This window comes from Parasteatoda tepidariorum, chromosome 11, assembly GCF_982258835.1.
Source record: "Parasteatoda tepidariorum strain Cologne lab strain chromosome 11, Ptep-v5.0, whole genome shotgun sequence".
Classification (NCBI taxonomy): Eukaryota; Metazoa; Arthropoda; class Arachnida; order Araneae; family Theridiidae; genus Parasteatoda; species Parasteatoda tepidariorum.
Genome location: NC_141765.1, coordinates 91612043 through 91628154, shown reverse-complemented (window position 1 = coordinate 91628154; position 16112 = coordinate 91612043). Strand labels below are relative to the sequence as shown.

General features: G+C 25.8%; 1 protein-coding gene across 10 annotated transcripts in view; it reads left to right on the top strand.

Annotated features, from left to right (window-relative positions):
- Positions 1-16112, top strand: part of LOC107451325 (DENN domain-containing protein 4C-like) — a 94672-nt gene that overhangs the window by 20633 nt on the left and 57927 nt on the right. For 7 of the 10 annotated variants that reach the window (XM_087155039.1, XM_087155034.1, XM_087155037.1 and 4 more), the window contains 2 exons: positions 10085-10276; positions 15029-15133. The gene's annotated coding sequence lies outside the window, so the exon portion shown is untranslated. The remainder of the gene's footprint in view (positions 1-10084; positions 10277-15028; positions 15134-16112) is intronic. The other 3 variants (XM_087155033.1, XM_087155038.1, XM_087155031.1) reach the window with 1 other exon arrangement.

Sequence of the window (16112 nt, the reverse complement as noted above, 5' to 3'; positions counted from 1 at the left end):
TTTCAACTTAACGTTACATTTTATCAAACACTGTTTGATTTAGAAACTTCAAATTACGATAATATGTAGGAAATTGAACGGAGATTACAATGGAATTAAAAAATAATTCTAAAATTAAGTCAAGATTATTTTTACTCTTAAACTTGTTAGAAAAGTAACATGTGGACCGCTCTATGGCCGCAAGAATTCAGCTGCAGATGTAAAATTTGGTATACTGAAAGAGCCAAATTTGTTTATAACCGTAACATAGAGTTTTTATTTCCTTTTAGAAACTCTTATTTGTCCAAAGTTATTACAATTTAAAAGGTTCTTCATTTTTTCTTTAACTAATAATTATTTATTGATTGTTGTGGAAAAAGTTTTCATTTACGCGATTTTCATAATATCCCTCTTGTATTAACTTAATATTAAAAATAATAAAAATAAAGAAAAAATATTATATAAAAAAAGATTAGGTGTTGCCAAATATAAAACTTTGACATTTCATACCGACATTTGAAAATATATATAGAATTAAGAGAAATAAGAATTGTTTCCTATATGATCTGTTAACAAGAAAAAATTACTTCTATTTTATTAATTCTTTTTATTGTGTCGCACATTTTGCCTTTCTAAATATAATTTTTTTTAAGCACAGTTATTTATTATTCAAATACAGCTATCCTTTTTATTTTGTTACAATTAACAAGTTAATATAATGAACTTAAATAAAAGTATAATAATTTTATATTAAGCAAATAATTTTTAATCGACTTTTCAGGAAAAAAAAAACTTTTAAGAACATTGTTACAAACGGTTTGTGCCTAGTTCTGAGAGAATAAAAAAAACGAATTTGCGCGTGGGCATAAACATCTTCAATGCGTAATAACTCTCGGCGAGACCGTTTTTCCTTCTTTTTCATTTGTCAAAACTTAGGAATCCTTAAAATGCAACTGCTGGCAATCCAATCGTAATTTTTATTTAAAAAAGTGAAAGAAAACGATTTGTACTTGATCTTCAATTATTTCAAACTTGATGAATGAGATTCAACTACAGGGATTATCAAGCGTAGTGAACGTGTGACGGTGCCTCCATGTAGAAAACAAGGATACATAAAAATAAATTGTGTCGAACAACTATTATCAGTAAGCGTATGATTAATATTTAAAATCGTCTCTAAAAAGGGACTGTAGAAGCTAATTAATTGATAAAAATTTATCTGCTGCAGTCAAGGTATAAATTATCGTCACTATCTGAAAAACATTTAATATATTTAAATCTAAGCATGTTTACGAACTATGACCTGTTTTTGAATTTTTTTTTAAATTGACATCAAACTTTAACCGGATTTCAATAAATTAATTCAAAAAGAACTGCACTCTTTAAAAAGGAGGTATGAAAATGATTCATTGGATTAGTTTTGTACTATGAAAATTGCCAAGTCAATTCGTCAGCATGAAATACTATTTCATTTTTCTCCAGTTTATGGTTAAAAGAGCTCGCCTTAGTTCTAATTACATAATCATTCAATTTCGTCTAAATAGTTATGCCTTTTCTAAAATATTGATTTGCAAATTGACCGTAAATTTAAAACTATACCAACAGTTTAATTGGACAAACAGATAAATTTCGGTTCTTTTACCGTTATTTTCATATTTCAGCCGTTATTTTCATACCGTTACCGTTATTTTCATATAACTCAATAACGCAATTATGGTATTAAATAACTATTCCACTATTTAATTGGTTAAGGCAATATGCAGTAGAACATTTTTTTATTTATGTCACATTTTATGCTAGAATAAATAGTGCACAGGGTTCCCGCGGCCTTGAAAAAACCTTGAAAAGTACTTGAATTTCATTTTGATTTTCAAGGGCCCCTAGAAGTACTTGAAAATGATATTAAATCCTTGAAAAATTCAAAATGACCTAGAAAAGTATCGAAAACTCAGGAAAACAGCCCTATTTCCAGCATTTCTGTGTTTAACTTTTTGACGCACGTAAGTTTAAGAGAATGACTTTCCTGCCTTTCAGATGATGACACGTACTGTTTGATTTTAGGATTTTATGTATGTTTGGTTGATTTTAGGAATTTTAAATATTGGGAACCGCGCCAGATTCTGACAAAATCTCGATTCTTATGTAGGTAATTTTAATATCAATCATCGATCTTCGTATTAAACTGATTTAAAAGCTATGTGTTGCGATTCGTTTTCGCGTGATTCAAAAATTGTACTTGCAATTCCCATTAAAGCAATTTAAAAATCTAATATCGCGATTTGCACTTAAGCAATTTTAAACCCCAATATCGCGATTAGTTTTTCCGCAAGTTTAAAATCCAATGTCGCTATTCGCATTCACGCATTTTGCAATATCAAGCATCGATGTTGCAATATCAAACATCGATTTTCGTGTTCATGTGACCATGTCAAGTGCGTAACATTGATGCTACTGAAAAAAAATTAATTCAAGTATGAGTGGTTAATTAAATCAGTCAAAGTGACCAAAATTATTAGTAAGAATCTATCAGAAGATATTGAGGTGAAAGTTAGCAACTGATTCAATTTAAAATGGTTGACCCGTAATAAATTTAAAATGATAATTAAGCCGCAACATCCAATAATTGATTAATTTTCTTTAATAGAACAGTGGTCAAAATTATTAGTAAGAACAATTTAAATTTCACTGTCTAAATGCTTCTGCCACTTTAAATATTAAATAAAATCTCCCGGCAGAGTTGTTTTTAAATATCTAATTGATATGTCCTGCCCGAATTTTTGCTTATTCAGAGGTTGTATACCTAGCTTAAAATAGGCCTTGTGCAAAATTCAAATCTGACGTTTTTATGAATCATGAATTTTATTCTTGATTTGATGCCAATCACCCTTGCTTTTTTTATACTTAGATCACTTTCCGAAATCAAGAGAGCAATGGAAGTCTTATTTTTCAGTACTGCTATTATCGTCTAACATTTATCGTCAACTAACTATTATCGTCAAAACATTTTAGTTTAAAATGAAAAATTTTAGTCTATCTTTTACTAAAATTTAAGTCCTTGAGAATTTTATAATAAGTCTTAAAAAGTCCTTGAATTTTATTTCTAAAGTAGAGCATGAACCCTGAGTGCAGACCCTTGCCACACATGAATGATAGATTTGCTTGACTATAGTAAGCAGAAGCTTTTGTTGGAGGATTGTGCTTAAGAGAGGGGGGGATATTGTCGCCGCAGTGTCCGCAGGTGGTTATGCCTGGCCTGGACAAAAGCCGTACCGACTGTCATTCTGTGTAAATTGGCGAAATTCTATCAAAGTTATAAGAAAGGCAACCCTACAAGACCCTACACTTTATATTTTCTGCCATCTCTCCGCAGGACTCAAAAGCACGTCTAAAGTAAAAAATAAAAAAACAGCGCCATCTATGTATTGCATTCAAAACAGTTTTTTTTCCTTAATGTATATAAACTATTTTAAAAATAAATATAATGCTGCATGAAAAAATATTTTTATTATGCAAATAAAAAATAAATATAATAAGCATTTTGAAAGTATAATTTTTATTTTTATTTATATTCTGTATTATAAGTTTTAAAAGAAAATTATTTGCTTAATATTTTGAAGTTTAATTAATAAAAATATCCAAATGTATTTTTATTATTTAAAAACGTATATTTAAGAATAAAATTTCCTAAACAATTATTACTTTCAAGTATGCTTAAAAGTTAAGGGAAAAAAAGTTATTTACTTTATTAGACTAGACATTTGCTATAACCAGTCAGAAAATTTAAACACGATTTTTTTAAAATTCTAAACTCTTAAGACCATTTAAACTATTTTGAATCCAGTTTTTAAGAAGTAAGTGATTAAACTAAGATATTAAATTTAAAATGAACATTAAAATAAAATTAAAATAAAAAGCAGTTTATATAAATAAAACGTTTACTATTATAAATGGTATACATTCATTATTACAAAATACTTAAATTGTAATAAAAGTTAGTAAATTAATGTAATAAAAAAGCCCATTTCAATAAAAATCCTTGCTCTAAATTCAAGATATTTATAATTTCAAGGAGGATTTAAGCAATTTTTTAAAATTCAAAACTCTTAAGACCATTTAAACTATTTTGAATCCAGTTTTTAAGAAGTAAGTGATTAAACTAAGATATTAAATTTAAAATGAACATTAAAATAAAATAAAAATAAAAAGCAGTTTATATAAATAAAACGTTTACTATTATAAATGGTATACATTCATTATTACAAAATACTTAAATTGTAATAAAAGTTAGTAAATTAATGTAATAAAAAAGCCCATTTCAATAAAAATCCTTGCTCTAAATTCAAGATATTTATAATTTCAAGGAGGATTTAAGCAATTTTTTAAAATTCAAAACTCTTAAGACCATTTAAACTATTTTGAATCCAGTTTTTAAGAAGTAAGTGATTAAACTAAGATATTAAATTTAAAATGAACATTAAAATAAAATAAAAATAAAAAGCAGTTTATATAAATAAAACGTTTACTATTATAAATGGTATACATTCATTATTACAAAATACTTAAATTGTAATAAAAGTTAGTAAATTAATGTAATAAAAAAGCCCATTTCATTAAAAATCCTTGCTCTAAAATCAAGATATTTATAATTTCAAGGAGGATTTAAGCAATTTACAATGTTTTTTTATTTATTTATTTTCTATAAATAGATTTTTTTATTTACATGAATTTTAAACTTACCTATTCATTTTTGTTTTGAAGAAGGTTTAAAAAAAGGAATCATAGTCTGGAAAAAATTTATGTTAATTTCATTTGGGGCTTACAGTAATAATTTTCAAGCGACCAAAACATAAACAATGGGAAAAGTTTTCATATCGCTTCCTCCTAAAATGCCAAAAAACAAACAATAACGGACCTTTAGCCTTTTACTGCTATCATATAAAATTACTACTAGATTTTTTTTTTACCATGAATTATAAAAATTATAAATTTTTTATTAAATCCTTTAACGTTAAAAATAAATGTATCCCTTATTCAATAAAAAAATAATAATAAGTCTTCAATTAGTATTCAATTCAATAAGTCTTTCTTAAGTACATGTTTAATACAGTAAATTTAACAGAATTTTATAATAAACAATCGAAAAAATAAAAACTTTTTCTCAATGAACAAAGGAATTGTTCTAGTTATAAGTATTAATATTTATTCTTATTTTTAAGGGAATATGTTATATTTCAAGTTCAAAATTATACTTCAGAAAATGATTTCAAAAAGAAAAAATAAATAATTATATATATTTATTTAAAAATTGTAATAAAATTTAAAATGATTATTTTTTAATAAAATTATTTTTTTTAAAAAATATAATAGATAATGCCACAGAAAGTATATTTAGATTATAGTAAAATAATAAAATTCAAGTTTTTAATATTCTATGTAAACAATTAGCAGTTTTCAAAGAATAATAAAAGTTATTTTTTTCCTCTCAAAAAATATGGTTAATGTTTTATGGATTTTTTTCTTTCTCTCCTGATTTTTTTCAAATTTTTGAGTTAAAAGCACATTTTTTACCAACTCTGCATCTATTCATTATTAATCTATTGTAACATTACAATTAATTAACGGTATACAATAAAGGTCCTGTAACTAATTAAGTTTAAGAGGCCAAACAACGGTTTTATTTTTCGGGCCTGTATAAGTGAAGAGATATTCCGCCTCTTCCTGAAATGCCTCAAAACAACCGATAAAGGACCCTATTGTACTTGCCTTTTGCCGTTATCCTACCTAGAATGCCAGCTTACGGCCTTACGTTTGCCGTGAGGTGTGTGCTTACTGGGTACTACACAGTGCTACACACTCTGTACTAGGTATTCGCCAAGCCTAAGTAAAATGTGTTTTATATAATCAATATAAAATGAATTATAAAAGAATCATTGATATGTATTTGACCTTGGAAAAAAAATCTGCATTTTATCTTAAAGCATTTTATCTTTAAATGTTTCTTTTGAAACACATTAAAATTATGAGTTTCTTCTTTTTAAAATTAAATTTCAGTTATAAAGTCTTGTATGCTTGATACAAAGGACATCTCTGTATTAGAGTATGAAATACCTTATTTGTCTTACTGTTGTAAAAATAATGGCATTTTATGGTATCTATCTTTGAATTTTTTAATGAAATGAGCAAAAATTTCCCATTGTTTAAATAAATTTTGTTATTGAGTATAATTTTAAATTTCATGTGATGCAAAAGATTTTATGACATCTTTGTCAACATCACAGCAAAAATATGTTAATTTAAAACTGTATCAGAGCATGAAATGCTTTTTTTTAAAAATCTTTTGTAAAAATAATTATTCATTACGTTATGATGTTTATTAACTTTTTATTAATAAAATTAGTAAAATTTTTAAATTAATTTTGTTTTTTGACTATTTTAAATTTCAGATATCCCATGATGCAAAACATTCTGTGACATCATTGTCTGTATCAGAGCATCAAATATTTTAATTTACATCTTTTTTTCTTTTGTAGAAATAATTGCTTCTTTCATTTTAACATAATTTTATTCACTATATTAAAGCGTAATTTGTTTAAAAAATTCTAAATTTTGAAATAAGTTTTGTTTAATTGAGTATAAGTTTTAATTTCAGATTTGACATGATACAAAATATTCTATGATTCCTCAGTCTGTATAAGAGAATGAAATACTTTTTTTTAAAATCCTTCTTCTGTGAAAATATTTACTCATTACATTTTAATGTATATTTACTTTTTATGGTATAGTTAAGTGAGTAAAATTTTTAAATTGCTTAAATTTTTTTCTAATATTCTAAATTTAAAATTTTACATGATGCAAAAGATTCTTGGACATCATTGCCTGTATCAGAGCTCAAAATATATTATTTTTAATTTGTTTTGTTCTCTTGATATTAAAATGTAATCAGTAATACTATTAAATATCTTAAATAAAATTTTATTTATGAGATCTAATTTCAAATTTTTGGTCTGGCGTGATGCAAAAGATTCTGTAACATCTTTGTCAATATCTGACCATGAAATACTCAAAAGATCATTAGACTGCTTTGCTGTATCAGATGTTATGACATATAAAAAGGACTATTAAGTCAAGATAATTTGAGTTGTAAGCTTTCAATTGAACTTTGAAATTGGAATGGTAAATGTTTAAGTAATTAACACATGAATATTTCATGATTTTTCTTTATTTTTCCAGTGTAATATATCCTAGCGTAGGATATTGTCAAAGTTTTATTTAATATGCTGGCAGCTATTATTCTAGAAGTTGTTGAATGGAAAGAAGCGGATGCTTTTTTAGTTAGTTCTCCTTTTATTGTGCATTAAAATAAATTCTGTAAATTTCTCGTTTAATTTAAATAACATCTGATATCCATGTTTTTAAAAATAGAATTTAATGTTAAATTTTTTTTTTAATTTTAAGTGCAAAGTAAATTTTATGTATTGTATTGTAATTATTATCAAACCTTGTTTTCGTAAAACCAGTCACATGACCATCCTGGTAAGTTGACTACCTAATCTAAATAGATCTCCATTATTCAGAACTGAATTTATTGTTTATAATTAAAAGAAGTAAGATCTTTATTTCCAGACCATTTGTCTATATGTTGACTTCTGAAAATATAACATTTATTTAAAAGTGCTCTTAAATGCTCTTCTAAATCTTTAAGTTAAGTCCAAAGAAAAGAATACTTTTTCAGGAATATTATTTTTTGTAATTACAGAGTCCTCCCATTGTGAAAAAGTCTCTATAAAGGTCTTAAATTTAAGTATGGTTTTAGGGGCTCCTAAAAAGGCTTTATTTTTCTCTCAAAAACTTCAAAGGATCCTAATTTTAAAGACTTAAACTGTATTTTTATGAAACTTAAGCAGTGATTCAAGTAAAATTAAAAAGTTTTAGATGTTAAAAAATCAGTTTATCTAGATATTCAATATCCCAAACTTTTTTTTAAGACCTATTTAAAACTTTTTATGATTTTTTGTTGAACCAGAACTTATGATCTTTATTTAGAAGCAATCAGTATTCTCTCCAAGCATCTTTAGAAGGGTGGCTAGCCCTGCTTACCCTCTGATCCCAATAGTGCCCTCTTTTCCCTTTATGTAAAAATAAGTTGCCATTCTTTAAAAACACTGCTTTTTAATTTATATTCCATTTTAAAAAAGATTAATTTACTGTTTAAATTATAATTGCACCCAGGTAAAATTACCTGTGTTTAAAGGTTTAATTCTGATTGCCAGTTATTACTAATATTTACTTTGTTAGAAATATTCTCAACTGTTTAAATGTTTACAAGTATCTCTTTTTTTCGAGTTAATAAAATTTTTGAAGTGATTTTAAATTTCAAGATTATTTTTTAAATAAAACACTTATTTTATTTTATTTTTAAAAGCACCTTTAAATGTTAATTTCTCATAATTTCCAGTTTAAATTATAGAAAAAAGCTTTCAAGTTGTTTATGAATTAATTTTATAAACTACAATTTTTTTTCTATATTGATAATAAGTGAGAATTACTTTTAAACATACACATTAAATAGCATAAAGAGGTTATTAAAAATTTTTTTTGAAGAATTGTTAAAATTCAGTTATTGCATAATGTTTCACATTTTGATTCATTTCTATTGGTGTTAAGGGAGTATCCTTTCCTGAGAGGAAGTGCTTTTTTATTCCTAAGGAGAAGTTTGAAGCAATCCTTTTTAAAAACTCTTTCATAAGAGAAACATATATTTTTATGTTGACCCCTAAGTTTTGCAACATTTTGGTGTTTAAAAAGTTGACTATGGATGTGTGATATTGTAACAAGAACAATTAAATATTAAAGAAAAAATTAAAACAAAGGTTTTTCTATATTCACTTGTTAAAAAAAATATTCTTTTTTCTATTTCTTTTTTAAATTTGATATTGAAAAAACTCTTACTTATGTTTATTTTTCTGATTATTGTTTATTTGTCTGCCAAATACGTGATGATTACTTTTAAGACAAATGATGTGAGGAATTTTATATGAAGAAACTTTAGATGAACATGAATCAGAACAGCATAAATTACAATTCCGTTAATTTCTTTCTTTTAAAATAAAAAAAGTTTTTTTTAATAATATCATATGCAAATTAAACCACGCCCTTTCTTTTTTTATATCTTTTTTGGCTTTAGTATATGCATCTATTTTTCTCCTTTTGGGTAATGCTAAATTATGTTTGCATAAAATTCAAATAAACTTTTATTTAATATTTTCAAATTGTGCCAAATATATGATTCAGTATGCTAAACTTTTACAAGAATAATCTTTGCTGGATTTCATCGAAGTCACAGACATATTTGTATTTTCGAAGATAATGCTACAGATTTCAAGTCATGAAATTCAATAGACTACAATGACTGGGACTTCTATTCTTATTTAAAAATACATTTACTAATCCTTTAGGAAAGAGAGATTAAAAAAAAGCTGCTTGACTCAGCGGACTTTCATTTAGTAAATAATCAGATGAAAATTTGCTGTAAATGGCAAAAACTACAGCCTTAGCCTGTATCATCTTGAACAAGAAGTGTTACAGATTGACTTGATTTTGTAAGTTCTGCTATTGGGCTGCATTTAACATCTTGAATTCCCTTCAAATAATAAAAAGCAATTAATTATTTTTTGTCTTACATTACTAACTAATATCTTATCATTCTTTTTTGCAATTTTTAACTGAATTAGTTTAGAAAGGACATAAAAACAGCAAAATAATTCTATGCTGCTACTAGTAAGCTAATTTTTAATTGCATAATCATATACATTTAAATATCTATGCATTTGGTTTCCAAAAGTAATGTAATTAAAGATTTAATAATATTAAAAACCTTTAAAACTTGATAGTTATCCAATAATCTAAAAAAAAAAATCTCTTTTACCCAATGTTCTCCTTAATCTGCGAAGAAGCATCCTGCCTTTTTTATTACTAGTTAAAACTCTGTTTTACCTGACACTTTACTTCTAAAAATAGGTTATTTGTATTTATTTTTAAAAAGTTTCTTGTTTAAATTCTAAAATGTTTGCAAAATTTATTTCAATAAATGTAAAATATATTTTAGGTGATGATGATATTTTAAGACATATTTATATGAGCCTCCACTTACCAATGTCTTTACAATGCAATGGTTTCTGACCTTTTTTACAACCTGCCTTCCAAAAGATACTGTACTGCAAGTCTGGGATTTGATTTTCCTCAAAGGCAATGAAGTACTATTGAGAGTCGCTCTGGCCATTTGGGATGGATTAGCTGAGTAAGGGTTCAAAGTTTTATTTTTATTATTCTTAAACCTCTGTTGAGACGATATAAGAAATCACCACTTTCATTGTTAGTTTTATTGCTTAATATGTTAGTTTTTTTAATATGTAGATTTATTTCTTAATATATGTCAGACTAGTCTTGACATACACTTCAGAGGCTTGAACAATGACAACACTGGAGAAAAATATTATCCTAATATTTGAGAGAAAGATTTTGCAGAGTATACTTGGTGGTGTAAATGAAAATGGTGAAGTCTGATTTTCTTGCAATTAATGAAAAGAATTGGAGATCAAAGATAAATCAAAAGTCGTTATGAAGAAATCTTCAGAGGAAGGCATTGGCCCACATTAAACTGTCTGGCCAACTATGATGATGATGATTTAAATAAATTATACTATGGATTATCTATTTTTCTACAAGCTATCCTATTATTCTATAAGTTATACTAGTATTCTATAAGTTATTCATATTATTTTATGATTCTTTACTATTTTATGTGAAGATTGTAATTCTTTTATGAATTTTTTATAGCTTTCATTTGTTTAAATAGCATGTTTTAAATATTCAGAGTAAAAAAGTGTTAATTTATTATGACTTTAACCCAGTGGTGAGTTTTTGGTTTGGTGAGGAAAGCACACCTTTTAAAAAGATTAGTAGTTAAACTTGCATTTCAGAAATGGTATAAGTTGTATCATAAGAATGAAATAAATACAATGAAACGTTTATGCAATATTTTGTGCTAATTCTATGTTACTTATAGCTTCAAGCACATTTAATTTTAGAATAATTTAAATATGACAAGTGTAATAATTCAGGACAATAATTTTAATAAGACAAGTCTATTACACTTTCTTATAGTGTTATTGAAATCAGTAGTGAGATTGCTTGTTGATATCTGTCTAATTTTACTCTTGTTAAACTGTCTTCAAGCCAATAAATCTTTGCTTGCAAATGTATGTAGATCCAAGTATAGAAAATGTTTTACTAGCAAATTTTTTCATACGTAGAAATTTTTTATCTTGTAAAATTTTTCAATTGTCAACTAGTGTCACACCATTAAACAAATCTTTCACAGTGTGTTCTGGCTTCGTATTAAGAAGTTCAAACTAAAGTTTCTCAGGTGCTATGTTTCCTAATCAAGAAGAATTCTTTTAATTGTTTTGGTATGCCTCAAAAAAACTTTTCATAGGCCGCTGTTTACCCAAATATTTATACTACATCTCTGCTTTTAAGCATCATAGGAAATTGTTGCAAGTTCAGTTTCATTTATTCATTTGACAAATGTAAGAAAACTCAGCGGCGCAACAGCCCATAGAGGGCCAACGCCTACTGTGCCCATCTTAGTTTTCTTGACCTTGGGCTCTGGGGTGCAGGAGCAGATGTTCCGGTCAGGTGAGCAGCCGAACGCGGAACCCCCAATGTTTAGTTCCCAAGCATGCTTGGTACTCTTTTATCGACCCACTGAAGGGATGAAAGGCTGGGTCAACCTTGCCCGGACCGAGGATCGAACCCAGGACTTGCGGCATGGGAGTACAAAGCGCTACCACTCAGTCACCGGGCATCAAAAATTACATTGCCTCTGTAAAAATTTTTAAAACTAAATCTGATAATACAAATAAAGGTTATGTTAATTTTGTATTGTATACAAATAAAGCTGAAATATTGTTAAAAGACCAAAAATTATGTCACTTATACACACATTTGATGGTTTAGAAAAGTTAATAAAAAGTCGCGGTGGCTCAGAGGGTGGAGTGCTCATCTCACAATGAGGTGACCCAGTTGTGAATCTCAGAGATGGCTGGATATTACAAATTCTGCACACAGCTCATTCAAACCTGTAGATGTAAAATACTTGGGAAGTACCCAAAATTTATAAATAAATGGGTATTTATCAATTTTATTTCTAATTCAATGGTTATCTGTTTCTTTAAAATTTTACAAAATTATGTATATTTAAAACATAATTAAGATTTGCTTACATTTTCAATAGTTAATTCTTTATTCATGAAGAAAAATTCATTCAATTTAGCATGTTAATTAGTAAAATTGTCCTTTTTTCAGTTTTCTTTTTTTGAGAGCAGTTATGGTTTAAATCTCATAAAATTCACATTTCTAATCTTAATTCTCAAGAGTTCTGGTTTTAAAAGTAACAGCTAAAGGAAGAAAGTTTTGCCGCAAATATATTTTTGAAGTGCGAAAGTGTATTCAAGTGTTAAGTAATTTACTTTAATAAATTTATCATACAATACTTATCCTGAATATGAATAATGCATAGTTTCTTGATTGATCCATAATTAGTTATGAATTGATGCTATCTTTCTAAATAATAATTATGTGTTATGTGGCTGTAAAATTTGTTGAATTTTTCATCATTATTGCTAATGAATTAATAAATAAGATAGAAAATCTTCTGAAAGTTTGCAAAGAAAAAAAAACCCTGCTGTATTAAAACTGTATTTATTTAATATTTTTTAATTAAATACACATCATTTATTATTTTCAATTGAAAAAAAATTATTTTTCATAAATTAAATGCTAAAGACATCAGTCTGATTTGGACATAAAAAGTTAAAATATACATGGCATAAGTTTACAAATAAATAATAATTAATTATTATAAATTTTATTGGCATTAAATATCTTTTACTCCTGATTGGTATAAGTGTAGAGTAATACTTGATAGATTTAGAATTTATAAAGTTTATTTTCTTAATTTTATTATGTGAATAAACATTAGATGACTAAAATTTTATTTCTTAAACTGTAATAAAAGCATTTGATGTACATGTTCACTTTTTATTCTTAAATTAGTTTTCGTATTGACAAAACTTATCACTAAAAACTTATAAAATGTTTTGTATTACTAATCGCATGATGTATTTTTAATACAAATCACAAGATATTTTTATTTAAAGAAATATTTAATCTAAATTTAATATTGTTAATTTAATTAAAAACATAAAACAACATTTAGGAGCTTTATTAATAATGAATATTTCATATGGAATACTCAAATAAGACTACATTTTGTTACTTTGTTTAAATTGTTTTGTATTTTAAGCTTGAAAAGTAACTCAGTAATATAAAAAAATTACATACTTCAATATTTATTCTGATAAAGATTAAATTTTGAAATTTCACAAATTTGTCAAATTTTTAAAAACAAAATTTTTTTTAATCTAACAATGCACATTCTGAAAATCCTAAACAACAGATATAGAAAAAACTAAAAAGATCAAAGGATTTTAAACTAATTGCATTTTTTTTTTTAACCAGACAAATTTAGTTTAAATTAAATAGTTTTATGGATAAATTTCTTTTCAAATTTAGGTATGAAATTTATAGTTTTATAACTAATATTAAATTTAGAAACTCGGTATAAATTAAAACCTTTTTTAAAACTTAGTTTCCAAAGACTCTAATCGTTTGTTCAGGATTTCTTCTATTTAATCCAGTTTATCCCATTGCATTGAAAAAAATTATGTGTTTCTATAAAAAAACTGCAAATGTGAACTCAAATGGTTTAATATGATATCCATTTTATTACATCACATATTGCGAACCTTTTTTCATAAATTTTTTAATGTAACAATTTATCATGTTCCTCTTTATTTAAATTTTTTTTTTTTTAAATATTTCTTTGGGAACTGATATGTATCGTTAAAAGTTTGTTTTTGAAAATAAAGATAAAATTAGTATATTATTTTCAGGATTATAAGCAAAACAAATTTTGGTTATATGCTTTAAAAAGACCAAAAAGTGGTAAATACCCCAATATTTTTTTTTGGTTATTTACCTGAGGCAATGGTAAATACCTGAATAATTACCTTTTTTTGAAATAAAAAAACTAACCACTGAATATTTACTCAACCCACATGTATACTCAAACTACTATTCTTATGCAAAATATCATCAGTGTTAAATTCCCTTGCCGTGGGAGGTTATCTTGAATTTCTCTTCCTTGTAATGCTAATGCAGGCTAGTTCCATCATCTTCATAGTTGGTCAGGCAGCTTAATGTGGGCCAATGCCTTTCTCTGAAGATTTCTCCATAACTATTTCCGATTTATCTTTGATCTCCAATTCTTTTAATTAATTCCAAGAAAATCAGATTTCTCCATATCAACCCCACTTTCTTTATCCATTTAATCTAAAAAGTAATATATTTTTAATTGTATTGTCATCACTCTTTCGAATCACGTGGGCCATCTAATTCATTCTATTTATTTTACATATTTAATAATATCTGGCTGTTTATAAATCTCGTACAGTTTGAAGTTAAATCTCCTTCTCCAGTTATTGTTTTAATTTACACCAAGTGTGGGTTAGTTCCACCAAGACTTAAAGTTAAAACATCTATACAGGACTGTTTCTAATATAAAAGGTAAAAAAGTGGTGTACAGTTTAAATTTAAGAATAATAAATGTTTTCATAATACTTTTCTAGAAATAACTGCCAACTGCAACCAGCTTAGCTATTTTTTCTTTTCTTTCGGGAGCACTGCTCTAATACAGTTACTTTAATTTTAAAGATTTTAATCCTTTTATTCTTAATCCTTTTCTGTCCAAAATACAATCAGCTTATAAAATTTACGAAGTTTAACTTTAATCTAATATGCCTTTTTTCTTTATCCATGTACTGATACTTGCACATAATAATGAAATCTTATTAATGTTTTTCCAACAAATAAATTTATTTTTTCATGTTTTATTTTATATTAATTTTTATTTGTATTGAATCTGCAGTAGAATCATGGTGTTGAGAGTGCAGATGAATTTTATTGCATTAGGGGTGTTCTTACACATGATATTTTAGAGTTTGGTCTTATGGATGCAGGTATGTTTGTTAAGGTAATTTTTTTTTTACTTCACATATGTTAAAAAATATTTTTAGTGGTAAAATTTTTGAATTTTCTATATGTTGGTGAAAATAATATTTAAATTATATACATTTAGTTTTATATTAATTTAAACTCAAATTTAAAACTTATAAAAGCATGTGGTTTATGTATTTCAATAATGAAAAAAGACTTTTTCTGCCAAGAGTAATTTAAAATAATTTTTTATGTGTCTTGGTCTAAATTAATTTATTCTTCTTCAATATATGACAGACAAATCAAATCTTAATCTTGACAAATTCAGAAAAGTATTAACCTTTAATAAGAACAACTAAGATTTTTTTTTCTGCAATTAGTTTGTAATAATTATTTTAACCATTTTAGTTTGAAATATTTTACATAATACTTTACAATGTTATACTTTATTTATAATATTGTAATTAAAGTATTGTAACTAAGTAACTTGAGTTATAATATAATAAATTCTTATCCTGCAATATGTATTTAAAAGGTATTAGGTATTATTAATAAATTTTATCAAAGCTTTGATTTATATATGCGAATATGTTTCTTAAATCATGTACCAAACTTGTACATGATTTACGAAAGACCTACATATTTTTATCAATTAACTTTCAATATTTTATCCAATAACTTCAGCATTACTGTGCCCAAATGTTAGTAATCTTTTGCTTGAAAAATTTTATTGTAAGCAATTCCTTATTTTTCGTTAACTTATCTTAATCATGTTTTTGTCTTACTTTTATGATTTGTTTTAAATCATTGATCCCTTGCAACATGTAAAAAAAAAATAATGAGGAAAAATGTCCAAGATTTATAAATCTCTAATTTTATTATTTGATTTAAATGATTAACCCCTTGCTTTCAGCTCTTTACACTTGATTTTTTTTTGCCCTGTAAAAATATCAAGTAATTAAAATCATGATATAATTTATTAATTTTATGGTTTGATTTAAATCATTGCCACCCAG